Raw genomic sequence first — 13,840 nt, 5'->3', positions numbered from 1 at the left:
AGTACAAATCATATGTTAATCTAAAAATACCTTCACGGTGAAGTTCTTGCCAAAGGTTTTTTTGAGAGGCTGGACTGTCAACAGAGCAGTATGTAAACAGAACACATATTTCACTTCCGGATCATCACCATGGCCTTATTACTGACTATGCACTATCGCCGAAATACACATGGAAAACCACACCTGAGCTCATATTCTCAAGAATAAACAATGACCTTTAAATCCCTATCAAAATCGCATAAATATAACTCTTCTATCACCATGACAATGAGAGAGGAATAAATGTTCTAACAATAGACTAGAACTACCTTTGTGAGTACCGAACTGGAAGTACTGAGACCTGATTATATAATCATCGGTTACTATCTTCCATTTGGATCTGGTTAGAAGAAAAGAGAACAAAATGCTAAATTTGAACTAGAGGTTTACTTTAATTGAATTGGTACCTCACCAAAGTGAGGCTTCAAAGAATGGTCTATAGACTCATTAAATGTTCCTCTCCACGGTAATCTTTAGTAAAAGGCGAAAGATTAATACGATGTGAAGAGAAACCAGAGTAATCATTATACTTTCACGCTTTATTTTGAAGAGAAATAGTTTGAACTTTCCAAATGCTTTTGTAAAGACGATAGTGGAATGGTTATGTCTACAAAGATCCAAAAGGGTCATAGTTTTCAATATACAGTGTCATTTTGCTATTGGCTATTTTGAATTTCAGTGAAACCCATTTATTTTCTTTATACTGGTAGAAAGGATACTAATGAATATTTCTATATTTCTTGTCGTGGAAAAGGCAGGGGGAGTTAATTTGACAGTAAAAGGGATGTAATCCACATTCGTTAGATGTTCGAGTTATCGAGATGGATTATAACTACCTATTTATACATCAGGAAAAGATTACTAATTTGGAAAAAAATAACAGGTGTTTTATTCATATAGGAAATCAAAATTTACTTGAAGAAAAAAAATTCCATTTTAGATTAATGCAACGTGTGGATGTTTCAGATGTTTGGGATATCATCTGTCTTCTCCGAGGAGAGCAATGTAGACCTTAAACCTGGCATATGTACTAGCAAACTAGGGTATGTTATACCAAGCTTAGACCATTAACTGTCTTTATTGCGTTTGGTACAATTCCAATAGGTGGTCCACACATGGTTAAGTAAAGATTCAGACATGTTTAGGCTGCCGTTAATGAAATTGAGTCGCAATTATTACTTCCGGATCAGTACCCACAAAAGTAGTCCCAGTCTATTTTTAGAGCATTGTTTCCTCTCTCGTTTCGGTAGTGGTACGCAGCTTAGATTTCGGCTTTTGAGGTATAGATTTCAGGAAAATTAAATTGAAAACTCTTTGTAAAATGAGCATCAATGAGTTTCTCTTCCTACTGCTAAAACTGCTTCTCTGTTAGATCCAACTCGCGAAAAAGGCGCATAACATATTCCCATGTTGTTGTTGTGGGAATAACGCCATTTTTCAGCACGTGATAGGCTATACATGGCGGCCAGTATAAATAGTGGCATAAGAAACTGGAGAAAACCTCGGGAAGAGCCACCGACTCACGAGAGGCTAATGGCAACCTTTCTCATATACACACATAGACCGACCCCGAGACCCGAACCACGTGGATCGAGATGAGATGGCAGTGATTGGTAAAGTCGAGCGCTTTAGAACACTCGGCCATCCGGGTTCCCGTTTAATTCCATGTAGTTTAAAATTAGCATTTAAAACCTTAATACTTACGTGTAAATTCTTCATTTCTTTTAAGATATGTCACCTGCTGTGATACATCGCCAGCATTGAAAATTATTTTCTGTCGGAAACGTGTCATGCCGTTTTCATAGATTTGTATGTTTTGAGTTTAAATGAATGCAGCCGGTGTTACTATCCATCAAAAATAATAGTAATACAAAGTTTATGTAAGTAACAACTCAGATTTCGTTAGAGATTTTCAATCACAAATACATAAAAGTAGCTAGAAATACGAGGCCTCCAAAGTTGCATATTAAAACTTGCTGGTACTCTGTGACATGTGAATGGTTTTAAGATTGTTCTTTTTGAATTATTTTTAGGCAGCCATAGTCAAAAAAATTTCCTTAATGTTATTTCGTCTGTTTTGCTTTAATTTGGTTTCGTTAGATGCCTCAAGGAGCAAATCTGAGCAGCTTTGATCATTAATGAAATTGTAAAGCCGATGTAATAAGCCTTTCCCAAAGAATTTATTAATTTCTTAGAATTAGTTCGAAGATGAAATATACCATGGCACATGCTCATAGGTAGAGAAAAAAATAATGAACAGATCACAACAAACAAACAAAAAACCCCAACCATGTTGCCACTTGCACATGGACGTAAGCTTATGGTGCTTTAGGTTCGTTGATATTAGACACACACACACACACACACTGTTTACTCATATTCAGCGTGATGTTGTGAGTTTGACGCCATTTTCCAACAATAACAAGAAAAAAACAACTTGCATCTTTCAAATGCAATTAATATTACAGTACCTTCGGTTCTTTGATTTTCAGTCAAAACACACACACACACACACACACACACACACTCGTGCATGTATATACACAGGGCGTTTTTACTGCAGACGAGTTTCAAATATACACTTAACAGATCTTAATTTCCAAAACTTTGATACATCTAGTCCACAATCGTTAGATCACGCCTCTTTTTATTAGCGGATTGATTATTCAGATTGGTTTTACTGGGTTTAATGCCATTTTGCAGCACATGATTGGTATATATATGAACGCTAAATTGATACACTTTGGATGACCATATGCAAATATAATACTTGTACATACATTTGCATACATATTCCACGCAAACTAGACCAGCAAGTAGATCATCGCTTCTTTTGTTTTTTTCTGACACTACCGGTAATGTCAGGGGAGAAAAAAGAAGAAAAGGCGGAGATCTACTTGTTGGTCTAAAAAGCAAACGTGCATCTACATACATGTATTTGAATAAGATCACATCAAATGCTAAATTCATAAACATAAGATAATGTTACTTACTTCCAAACACACATGCATACCATATACATGTGAGATAAAGAGGACAAAATAGAAGGTATGATGCGAGAAAGTGACGTGATAACTAACATACTTCTGGTCCAGTAATATTCAGGGAACATAATATTCCTGATAAACTCCATTTGTCAATAAATCGAACAAGGTCAGATCCATAAGGACATAGAACACAATTAATTTTACTCTATGTTCTCTACATTTGTTTCTCAATACTTCTTAAATCCCTAAAAAATGCATAAATATAACTCTTCTGTCACCACCAAAATGAGAGGAAGAAATATTCTAAAAATAGACTTGAACTACATCTATTGGTACTGAACTGGATGTACTAATTGTGACCTGATTCCTGACAGGCCCAATTTGTTATGGCCAATTTTAGTCAAACTTTTATATTTGCATGCCACACCTATTTCAATTTTATACATGAAGTCTTTTTGAATTTTATTACAAACAAGACACGTGACACCTTTCAGAAAGTGTGTAGTGCTGGTGTTCCACAGGGTGCAAGTTTTGGTCCAAGTGCTCTTGAGAAACCAAAACTTAATTTGCTATATCTTCCTTAATTATAAGAATTTTTCAATGCAATGAAAACCTGAATGTACAAGGCCTCTCTGAGAATATGTTTACAATTTGAAATTATTGATAAAGGAAATTTAAATAAACATTTAAATTTTAAAAACTACATTTTATTGAAAATATAAATTTTCCTACAAGTTTTAAAATTCAGTTTGACAAATTTTAGACAGCAAAGTTGACTAATACATGGTATTTAAAACAAATGGTAGCTTAAGTCTGTACAAGTGATATCATTTTTCCCAGGGTTAGTGAAGCAACACAGCTCATAGTGATTTTGGCAGCAAACCGCAATATGCCTGTCCAGATGCATATAGGTGTAGACACTAAAGAAACAGTGACAGGTGCTATGTTCCACATATTGTGTCAGGTACGTAGGCAGTTGTTTGTATAAGTAATAGCGCACTCAGATTTAAAGTTCGGATGGGACCACTACCATGTTGTATAGCAAAAATGCATTCCATTTCAATGTCAATAACTACAAAAGGTGACAATGGGATAGGAAAATACAGTTTCTAGGGAGGCTCTACCTTACCGAAAAATGGTGTTATTCTCTCTCATGAAGACCTAAGCCATGTCTTTGTGGTGCTATATATCAGTGTGGTGATATGAACTAATCATGGTCACTTATGACAGTACACTTCACATGTCCTTATGAAACCTTGCTATCACCACCGGACTACTGGAGAGCTTCCAAACTGATCCAACTCTAACATTTTGTTCCAGATACAATGTTAGACCTGAAAAGATATAACATGTCTCACTTGATTCTAGAAAACAGTAAGATGTAGGTAAATGAATTTAAAATGTGTTCGATATGGTGATTTCAAAATAACATTAAGGTTGCAAGCATGGGAAAAATATTAAACATGACAGACTGACACTCAAAAAGGTGAAGCGATGACCATGTATTAAAGTGATAAATTCATCCTAAAAATATATGGGGTTTCTAGAAGCATATTTAGCCATTTACAGGTTAAATAGCAAATCAGGTAGACTATGTATCATACAGTTTAAGGCAATGTTGGGGCGGTGAGGTTTGATCATTGGTGCAAACATTAGTACATACCAGTATACAGGAAGGTCAATCGACAATGTAATAAATTAAAATATATGACTATAAGCGATCTTATTCATGAGGGAAATAACAATTTTGGATATTGCAGATGAATACAGCAAAATGTGGCCACACAGATCAACTATAGATACCAATAAATCCTATATCGTCAACTAAATGTGAAATTCTGATCCCCAAAACGTGAAAACCAGGATGGACATTTACATATGTGGGACATATACAATGTACTTGTTAAGATCAAATGTGCAAACAAAATTCAAATGATCTGTTTCAACATTTATCATTAAGAGTGTTGGTTACCAATTATTAAACTCAATGATTCAATGGAATCAGATATCAGCTGATGCTACAATACTGCACACTGTCATAGTACTAAATTGAAATATGTTATCATACATAGGCCTACTCATGATGAAAATAACATTTTGGGATATTTTCAGCGCACACAGCCAGAAATGGGCCTTACAGATTCACTATATGTACAATGTCAGCCTATATGATGTACTGAATGTGAACGTTTGATCCCAAACATTCTAAAATATATGAATATTTGTTCATGTGGGATATGTAGCTATCGCAAAATCAGTTGTACAAAGTTAAATTCAAATAATCTGTTTGAATATTTCTTATGCAATCTTTAGAGTGTCAGTTAACAAATATTATTAGTAATTAATAATGCATAAAGCAAGATGGATCATCAGCATTCCCATAACATCATATAGGCCACAATGCTGCACTACACCAATCAATATCGTAACCAAACTGAACAATACAATGGAATGCATTTTGTGTTCAGCTTATATTATTTTGCTGTTTTCTTACATCCAAGGGTAATATACATGGGGAAAGTATATTTTATCCCTTTGAACTGTATTTCATTCTGGGACAGTTTAAAATGATTTAGTAGAGAACTTGACTAGGTTCTAGTATAAAGTTTTCATCTCTGTCCTCTCACTAAATACCCTATAACTATGTTTGTAAAAAATTACTGAAGGCCATACAAGCAGATATGTGTTACTCAGGAAGTGACCCCATGATAAACACATAAATTAACTGCTTGGACCCCTAATAAATACTTTGAATGACCAATACAAATTGGAATTTTGTCTTCGTGTATTTTAAATGATGGTCTCATTTTGACTTACAAAGATATTTTCTCTGACAAAATTTGACAAATATCCAACATTGGAACTTATATATGGTGTAGGAATATTTACATGCTGATATCATTTAATATCATTTCAACAAATATTATATATTTTGGAGTAAATGTTTTAATTTTTTATACTTCTTTTTAAATTTCATTTAAATTTTTCAAAATAAAACTTAACTTTTTATTTCTAATTTCATTCTACTGTTTTTCAAAGTCAATATACATAACATATTGAAATTTCATGTGTCGTTCATTAATAATAAAGATTTAATACCAGTTTAATCTTTACTCAAATACTGCACTGACAGGACATAGCACAATTAATTTTGTTATATGTTCTCTACATTTGGTTCTCGAGACTGACATTTCCACTGTGTGACAATCAGTACAAATCATATGTTAATCTAAAAATACCTTCACGGTGAAGTTCTTGCCAAAGGTTTTTTTGAGAGGCTGGACTGTCAACAGAGCAGTATGTAAACAGAACACATATTTCACTTCCGGATCATCACCATGGCCTTATTACTGACTATGCACTATCGCCGAAATACACATGGAAAACCACACCTGAGCTCATATTCTCAAGAATAAACAATGACCTTTAAATCCCTATCAAAATCGCATAAATATAACTCTTCTATCACCATGACAATGAGAGAGGAATAAATGTTCTAACAATAGACTAGAACTACCTTTGTGAGTACCGAACTGGAAGTACTGAGACCTGATTATATAATCATCGGTTACTATCTTCCATTTGGATCTGGTTAGAAGAAAAGAGAACAAAATGCTAAATTTGAACTAGAGGTTTACTTTAATTGAATTGGTACCTCACCAAAGTGAGGCTTCAAAGAATGGTCTATAGACTCATTAAATGTTCCTCTCCACGGTAATCTTTAGTAAAAGGCGAAAGATTAATACGATGTGAAGAGAAACCAGAGTAATCATTATACTTTCACGCTTTATTTTGAAGAGAAATAGTTTGAACTTTCCAAATGCTTTTGTAAAGACGATAGTGGAATGGTTATGTCTACAAAGATCCAAAAGGGTCATAGTTTTCAATATACAGTGTCATTTTGCTATTGGCTATTTTGAATTTCAGTGAAACCCATTTATTTTCTTTATACTGGTAGAAAGGATACTAATTAATATTTCTATATTTCTTGTCGTGGAAAAGGCAGGGGGAGTTAATTTGACAGTAAAAGGGATGTAATCCACATTCGTTAGATGTTCGAGTTATCGAGATGGATTATAACTACCTATTTATACATCAGGAAAAGATTACTAATTTGGAAAAAAATAACAGGTGTTTTATTCATATAGGAAATCAAAATTTACTTGAAGAAAAAAAATTCCATTTTAGATTAATGCAACGTGTGGATGTTTCAGATGTTTGGGATATCATCTGTCTTCTCCGAGGAGAGCAATGTAGACCTTAAACCTGGCATATGTACTAGCAAACTAGGGTATGTTATACCAAGCTTAGACCATTAACTGTCTTTATTGCGTTTGGTACAATTCCAATAGGTGGTCCACACATGGTTAAGTAAAGATTCAGACATGTTTAGGCTGCCGTTAATGAAATTGAGTCGCAATTATTACTTCCGGATCAGTACCCACAAAAGTAGTCCCAGTCTATATTTAGAGCATTGTTTCCTCTCTCGTTTCGGTAGTGGTACGCAGCTTAGATTTCGGCTTTTGAGGTATAGATTTCAGGAAAATTAAATTGAAAACTCTTTGTAAAATGAGCATCAATGAGTTTCTCTTCCTACTGCTAAAACTGCTTCTCTGTTAGATCCAACTCGCGAAAAAGGCGCATAACATATTCCCATGTTGTTGTTGTGGGAATAACGCCATTTTTCAGCACGTGATAGGCTAGACATGGCGGCCAGTATAAATAGTGGCATAAGAAACTGGAGAAAACCTCGGGAAGAGCCACCGACTCACGAGAGGCTAATGGCAACCTTTCTCATATACACACATAGACCGACCCCGAGACCCGAACCACGTGGATCGAGATGAGATGGCAGTGATTGGTAAAGTCGAGCGCTTTAGAACACTCGGCCATCCGGGTTCCCGTTTAATTCCATGTAGTTTAAAATTAGCATTTAAAACCTTAATACTTACGTGTAAATTCTTCATTTCTTTTAAGATATGTCACCTGCTGTGATACATCGCCAGCATTGAAAATTATTTTCTGTCGGAAACGTGTCATGCCGTTTTCATAGATTTGTATGTTTTGAGTTTAAATGAATGCAGCCGGTGTTACTATCCATCAAAAATAATAGTAATACAAAGTTTATGTAAGTAACAACTCAGATTTCGTTAGAGATTTTCAATCACAAATACATAAAAGTAGCTAGAAATACGAGGCCTCCAAAGTTGCATATTAAAACTTGCTGGTACTCTGTGACATGTGAATGGTTTTAAGATTGTTCTTTTTGAATTATTTTTAGGCAGCCATAGTCAAAAAAATTTCCTTAATGTTATTTCGTCTGTTTTGCTTTAATTTGGTTTCGTTAGATGCCTCAAGGAGCAAATCTGAGCAGCTTTGATCATTAATGAAATTGTAAAGCCGATGTAATAAGCCTTTCCCAAAGAATTTATTAATTTCTTAGAATTAGTTCGAAGATGAAATATACCATGGCACATGCTCATAGGTAGAGAAAAAAATAATGAACAGATCACAACAAACAAACAAAAAACCCCAACCATGTTGCCACTTGCACATGGACGTAAGCTTATGGTGCTTTAGGTTCGTTGATATTAGACACACACACACACACACACTGTTTACTCATATTCAGCGTGATGTTGTGAGTTTGACGCTATTTTCCAACAATAACAAGAAAAAAACAACTTGCATCTTTCAAATGCAATTAATATTACAGTACCTTCGGTTCTTTGATTTTCAGTCAAAACACACACACACACACACACACACACACACACTCGTGCATGTATATACACAGGGCGTTTTTACTGCAGACGAGTTTCAAATATACACTTAACAGATCTTAATTTCCAAAACTTTGATACATCTAGTCCACAATCGTTAGATCACGCCTCTTTTTATTAGCGGATTGATTATTCAGATTGGTTTTACTGGGTTTAATGCCATTTTGCAGCACATGATTGGTATATATATGAACGCTAAATTGATACACTTTGGATGACCATATGCAAATATAATACTTGTACATACATTTGCATACATATTCCACGCAAACTAGACCAGCAAGTAGATCATCGCTTCTTTTGTTTTTTTCTGACACTACCGGTAATGTCAGGGGAGAAAAAAGAAGAAAAGGCGGAGATCTACTTGTTGGTCTAAAAAGCAAACGTGCATCTACATACATGTATTTGAATAAGATCACATCAAATGCTAAATTCATAAACATAAGATAATGTTACTTACTTCCAAACACACATGCATACCATATACATGTGAGATAAAGAGGACAAAATAGAAGGTATGATGCGAGAAAGTGACGTGATAACTAACATACTTCTGGTCCAGTAATATTCAGGGAACATAATATTCCTGATAAACTCCATTTGTCAATAAATCGAACAAGGTCAGATCCATAAGGACATAGAACACAATTAATTTTACTCTATGTTCTCTACATTTGTTTCTCAATACTTCTTAAATCCCTAAAAAATGCATAAATATAACTCTTCTGTCACCACCAAAATGAGAGGAAGAAATATTCTAAAAATAGACTTGAACTACATCTATTGGTACTGAACTGGATGTACTAATTGTGACCTGATTCCTGACAGGCCCAATTTGTTATGGCCAATTTTAGTCAAACTTTTATATTTGCATGCCACACCTATTTCAATTTTATACATGAAGTCTTTTTGAATTTTATTACAAACAAGACACGTGACACCTTTCAGAAAGTGTGTAGTGCTGGTGTTCCACAGGGTGCAAGTTTTGGTCCAAGTGCTCTTGAGAAACCAAAACTTAATTTGCTATATCTTCCTTAATTATAAGAATTTTTCAATGCAATGAAAACCTGAATGTACAAGGCCTCTCTGAGAATATGTTTACAATTTGAAATTATTGATAAAGGAAATTTAAATAAACATTTAAATTTTAAAAACTACATTTTATTGAAAATATAAATTTTCCTACAAGTTTTAAAATTCAGTTTGACAAATTTTAGACAGCAAAGTTGACTAATACATGGTATTTAAAACAAATGGTAGCTTAAGTCTGTACAAGTGATATCATTTTTCCCAGGGTTAGTGAAGCAACACAGCTCATAGTGATTTTGGCAGCAAACCGCAATATGCCTGTCCAGATGCATATAGGTGTAGACACTAAAGAAACAGTGACAGGTGCTATGTTCCACATATTGTGTCAGGTACGTAGGCAGTTGTTTGTATAAGTAATAGCGCACTCAGATTTAAAGTTCGGATGGGACCACTACCATGTTGTATAGCAAAAATGCATTCCATTTCAATGTCAATAACTACAAAAGGTGACAATGGGATAGGAAAATACAGTTTCTAGGGAGGCTCTACCTTACCGAAAAATGGTGTTATTCTCTCTCATGAAGACCTAAGCCATGTCTTTGTGGTGCTATATATCAGTGTGGTGATATGAACTAATCATGGTCACTTATGACAGTACACTTCACATGTCCTTATGAAACCTTGCTATCACCACCGGACTACTGGAGAGCTTCCAAACTGATCCAACTCTAACATTTTGTTCCAGATACAATGTTAGACCTGAAAAGATATAACATGTCTCACTTGATTCTAGAAAACAGTAAGATGTAGGTAAATGAATTTAAAATGTGTTCGATATGGTGATTTCAAAATAACATTAAGGTTGCAAGCATGGGAAAAATATTAAACATGACAGACTGACACTCAAAAAGGTGAAGCGATGACCATGTATTAAAGTGATAAATTCATCCTAAAAATATATGGGGTTTCTAGAAGCATATTTAGCCATTTACAGGTTAAATAGCAAATCAGGTAGACTATGTATCATACAGTTTAAGGCAATGTTGGGGCGGTGAGGTTTGATCATTGGTGCAAACATTAGTACATACCAGTATACAGGAAGGTCAATCGACAATGTAATAAATTAAAATATATGACTATAAGCGATCTTATTCATGAGGGAAATAACAATTTTGGATATTGCAGATGAATACAGCAAAATGTGGCCACACAGATCAACTATAGATACCAATAAATCCTATATCGTCAACTAAATGTGAAATTCTGATCCCCAAAACGTGAAAACCAGGATGGACATTTACATATGTGGGACATATACAATGTACTTGTTAAGATCAAATGTGCAAACAAAATTCAAATGATCTGTTTCAACATTTATCATTAAGAGTGTTGGTTACCAATTATTAAACTCAATGATTCAATGGAATCAGATATCAGCTGATGCTACAATACTGCACACTGTCATAGTACTAAATTGAAATATGTTATCATACATAGGCCTACTCATGATGAAAATAACATTTTGGGATATTTTCAGCGCACACAGCCAGAAATGGGCCTTACAGATTCACTATATGTACAATGTCAGCCTATATGATGTACTGAATGTGAACGTTTGATCCCAAACATTCTAAAATATATGAATATTTGTTCATGTGGGATATGTAGCTATCGCAAAATCAGTTGTACAAAGTTAAATTCAAATAATCTGTTTGAATATTTCTTATGCAATCTTTAGAGTGTCAGTTAACAAATATTATTAGTAATTAATAATGCATAAAGCAAGATGGATCATCAGCATTCCCATAACATCATATAGGCCACAATGCTGCACTACACCAATCAATATCGTAACCAAACTGAACAATACAATGGAATGCATTTTGTGTTCAGCTTATATTATTTTGCTGTTTTCTTACATCCAAGGGTAATATACATGGGGAAAGTATATTTTATCCCTTTGAACTGTATTTCATTCTGGGACAGTTTAAAATGATTTAGTAGAGAACTTGACTAGGTTCTAGTATAAAGTTTTCATCTCTGTCCTCTCACTAAATACCCTATAACTATGTTTGTAAAAAATTACTGAAGGCCATACAAGCAGATATGTGTTACTCAGGAAGTGACCCCATGATAAACACATAAATTAACTGCTTGGACCCCTAATAAATACTTTGAATGACCAATACAAATTGGAATTTTGTCTTCGTGTATTTTAAATGATGGTCTCATTTTGACTTACAAAGATATTTTCTCTGACAAAATTTGACAAATATCCAACATTGGAACTTATATATGGTGTAGGAATATTTACATGCTGATATCATTTAATATCATTTCAACAAATATTATATATTTTGGAGTAAATGTTTTAATTTTTTATACTTCTTTTTAAATTTCATTTAAATTTTTCAAAATAAAACTTAACTTTTTATTTCTAATTTCATTCTACTGTTTTTCAAAGTCAATATACATAACATATTGAAATTTCATGTGTCGTTCATTAATAATAAAGATTTAATACCAGTTTAATCTTTACTCAAATACTGCACTGACAGGACATAGCACAATTAATTTTGTTATATGTTCTCTACATTTGGTTCTCGAGACTGACATTTCCACTGTGTGACAATCAGTACAAATCATATGTTAATCTAAAAATACCTTCACGGTGAAGTTCTTGCCAAAGGTTTTTTTGAGAGGCTGGACTGTCAACAGAGCAGTATGTAAACAGAACACATATTTCACTTCCGGATCATCACCATGGCCTTATTACTGACTATGCACTATCGCCGAAATACACATGGAAAACCACACCTGAGCTCATATTCTCAAGAATAAACAATGACCTTTAAATCCCTATCAAAATCGCATAAATATAACTCTTCTATCACCATGACAATGAGAGAGGAATAAATGTTCTAACAATAGACTAGAACTACCTTTGTGAGTACCGAACTGGAAGTACTGAGACCTGATTATATAATCATCGGTTACTATCTTCCATTTGGATCTGGTTAGAAGAAAAGAGAACAAAATGCTAAATTTGAACTAGAGGTTTACTTTAATTGAATTGGTACCTCACCAAAGTGAGGCTTCAAAGAATGGTCTATAGACTCATTAAATGTTCCTCTCCACGGTAATCTTTAGTAAAAGGCGAAAGATTAATACGATGTGAAGAGAAACCAGAGTAATCATTATACTTTCACGCTTTATTTTGAAGAGAAATAGTTTGAACTTTCCAAATGCTTTTGTAAAGACGATAGTGGAATGGTTATGTCTACAAAGATCCAAAAGGGTCATAGTTTTCAATATACAGTGTCATTTTGCTATTGGCTATTTTGAATTTCAGTGAAACCCATTTATTTTCTTTATACTGGTAGAAAGGATACTAATGAATATTTCTATATTTCTTGTCGTGGAAAAGGCAGGGGGAGTTAATTTGACAGTAAAAGGGATGTAATCCACATTCGTTAGATGTTCGAGTTATCGAGATGGATTATAACTACCTATTTATACATCAGGAAAAGATTACTAATTTGGAAAAAAATAACAGGTGTTTTATTCATATAGGAAATCAAAATTTACTTGAAGAAAAAAAATTCCATTTTAGATTAATGCAACGTGTGGATGTTTCAGATGTTTGGGATATCATCTGTCTTCTCCGAGGAGAGCAATGTAGACCTTAAACCTGGCATATGTACTAGCAAACTAGGGTATGTTATACCAAGCTTAGACCATTAACTGTCTTTATTGCGTTTGGTACAATTCCAATAGGTGGTCCACACATGGTTAAGTAAAGATTCAGACATGTTTAGGCTGCCGTTAATGAAATTGAGTCGCAATTATTACTTCCGGATCAGTACCCACAAAAGTAGTCCCAGTCTATATTTAGAGCATTGTTTCCTCTCTCGTTTCGGTAGTGGTACGCAGCTTAGATTTCGGCTTTTGAGGTATAGATTTCAGGAAAATTAAATTGAAAACTCTTTGTAAAATGAGCAT

General features: G+C 34.1%; 3 non-coding genes across 3 annotated transcripts; all 3 read right to left on the bottom strand.

Moving 5' to 3' along the window:
• Positions 1-444: 444 nt before the first annotated feature.
• On the bottom strand, positions 445-560 carry LOC149777057 (U5 spliceosomal RNA). Its single transcript, XR_016416331.1, has one exon. It is a non-coding gene; the product is annotated as a U5 spliceosomal RNA (small nuclear RNA).
• A 6,119-nt stretch (positions 561-6,679) lies between these two features.
• LOC149777056 (U5 spliceosomal RNA) lies at positions 6,680-6,795 on the bottom strand. Its single transcript, XR_016416330.1, has one exon. It is a non-coding gene; the product is annotated as a U5 spliceosomal RNA (small nuclear RNA).
• A 6,121-nt stretch (positions 6,796-12,916) lies between these two features.
• On the bottom strand, positions 12,917-13,032 carry LOC149777055 (U5 spliceosomal RNA). Its single transcript, XR_016416329.1, has one exon. It is a non-coding gene; the product is annotated as a U5 spliceosomal RNA (small nuclear RNA).
• Between the last annotated feature and the right edge of the window lie 808 nt (positions 13,033-13,840).

Source organism: Sinohyriopsis cumingii, chromosome 18, assembly GCF_028554795.1.
Source record: "Sinohyriopsis cumingii isolate HCF-2022 chromosome 18, ASM2855479v2, whole genome shotgun sequence".
In the NCBI taxonomy this organism is placed as follows: domain Eukaryota; kingdom Metazoa; phylum Mollusca; class Bivalvia; order Unionida; family Unionidae; genus Sinohyriopsis; species Sinohyriopsis cumingii.
Note: the sequence above shows the minus strand (reverse complement) of the source record. Positions and strands in the feature narration are given on the sequence as shown.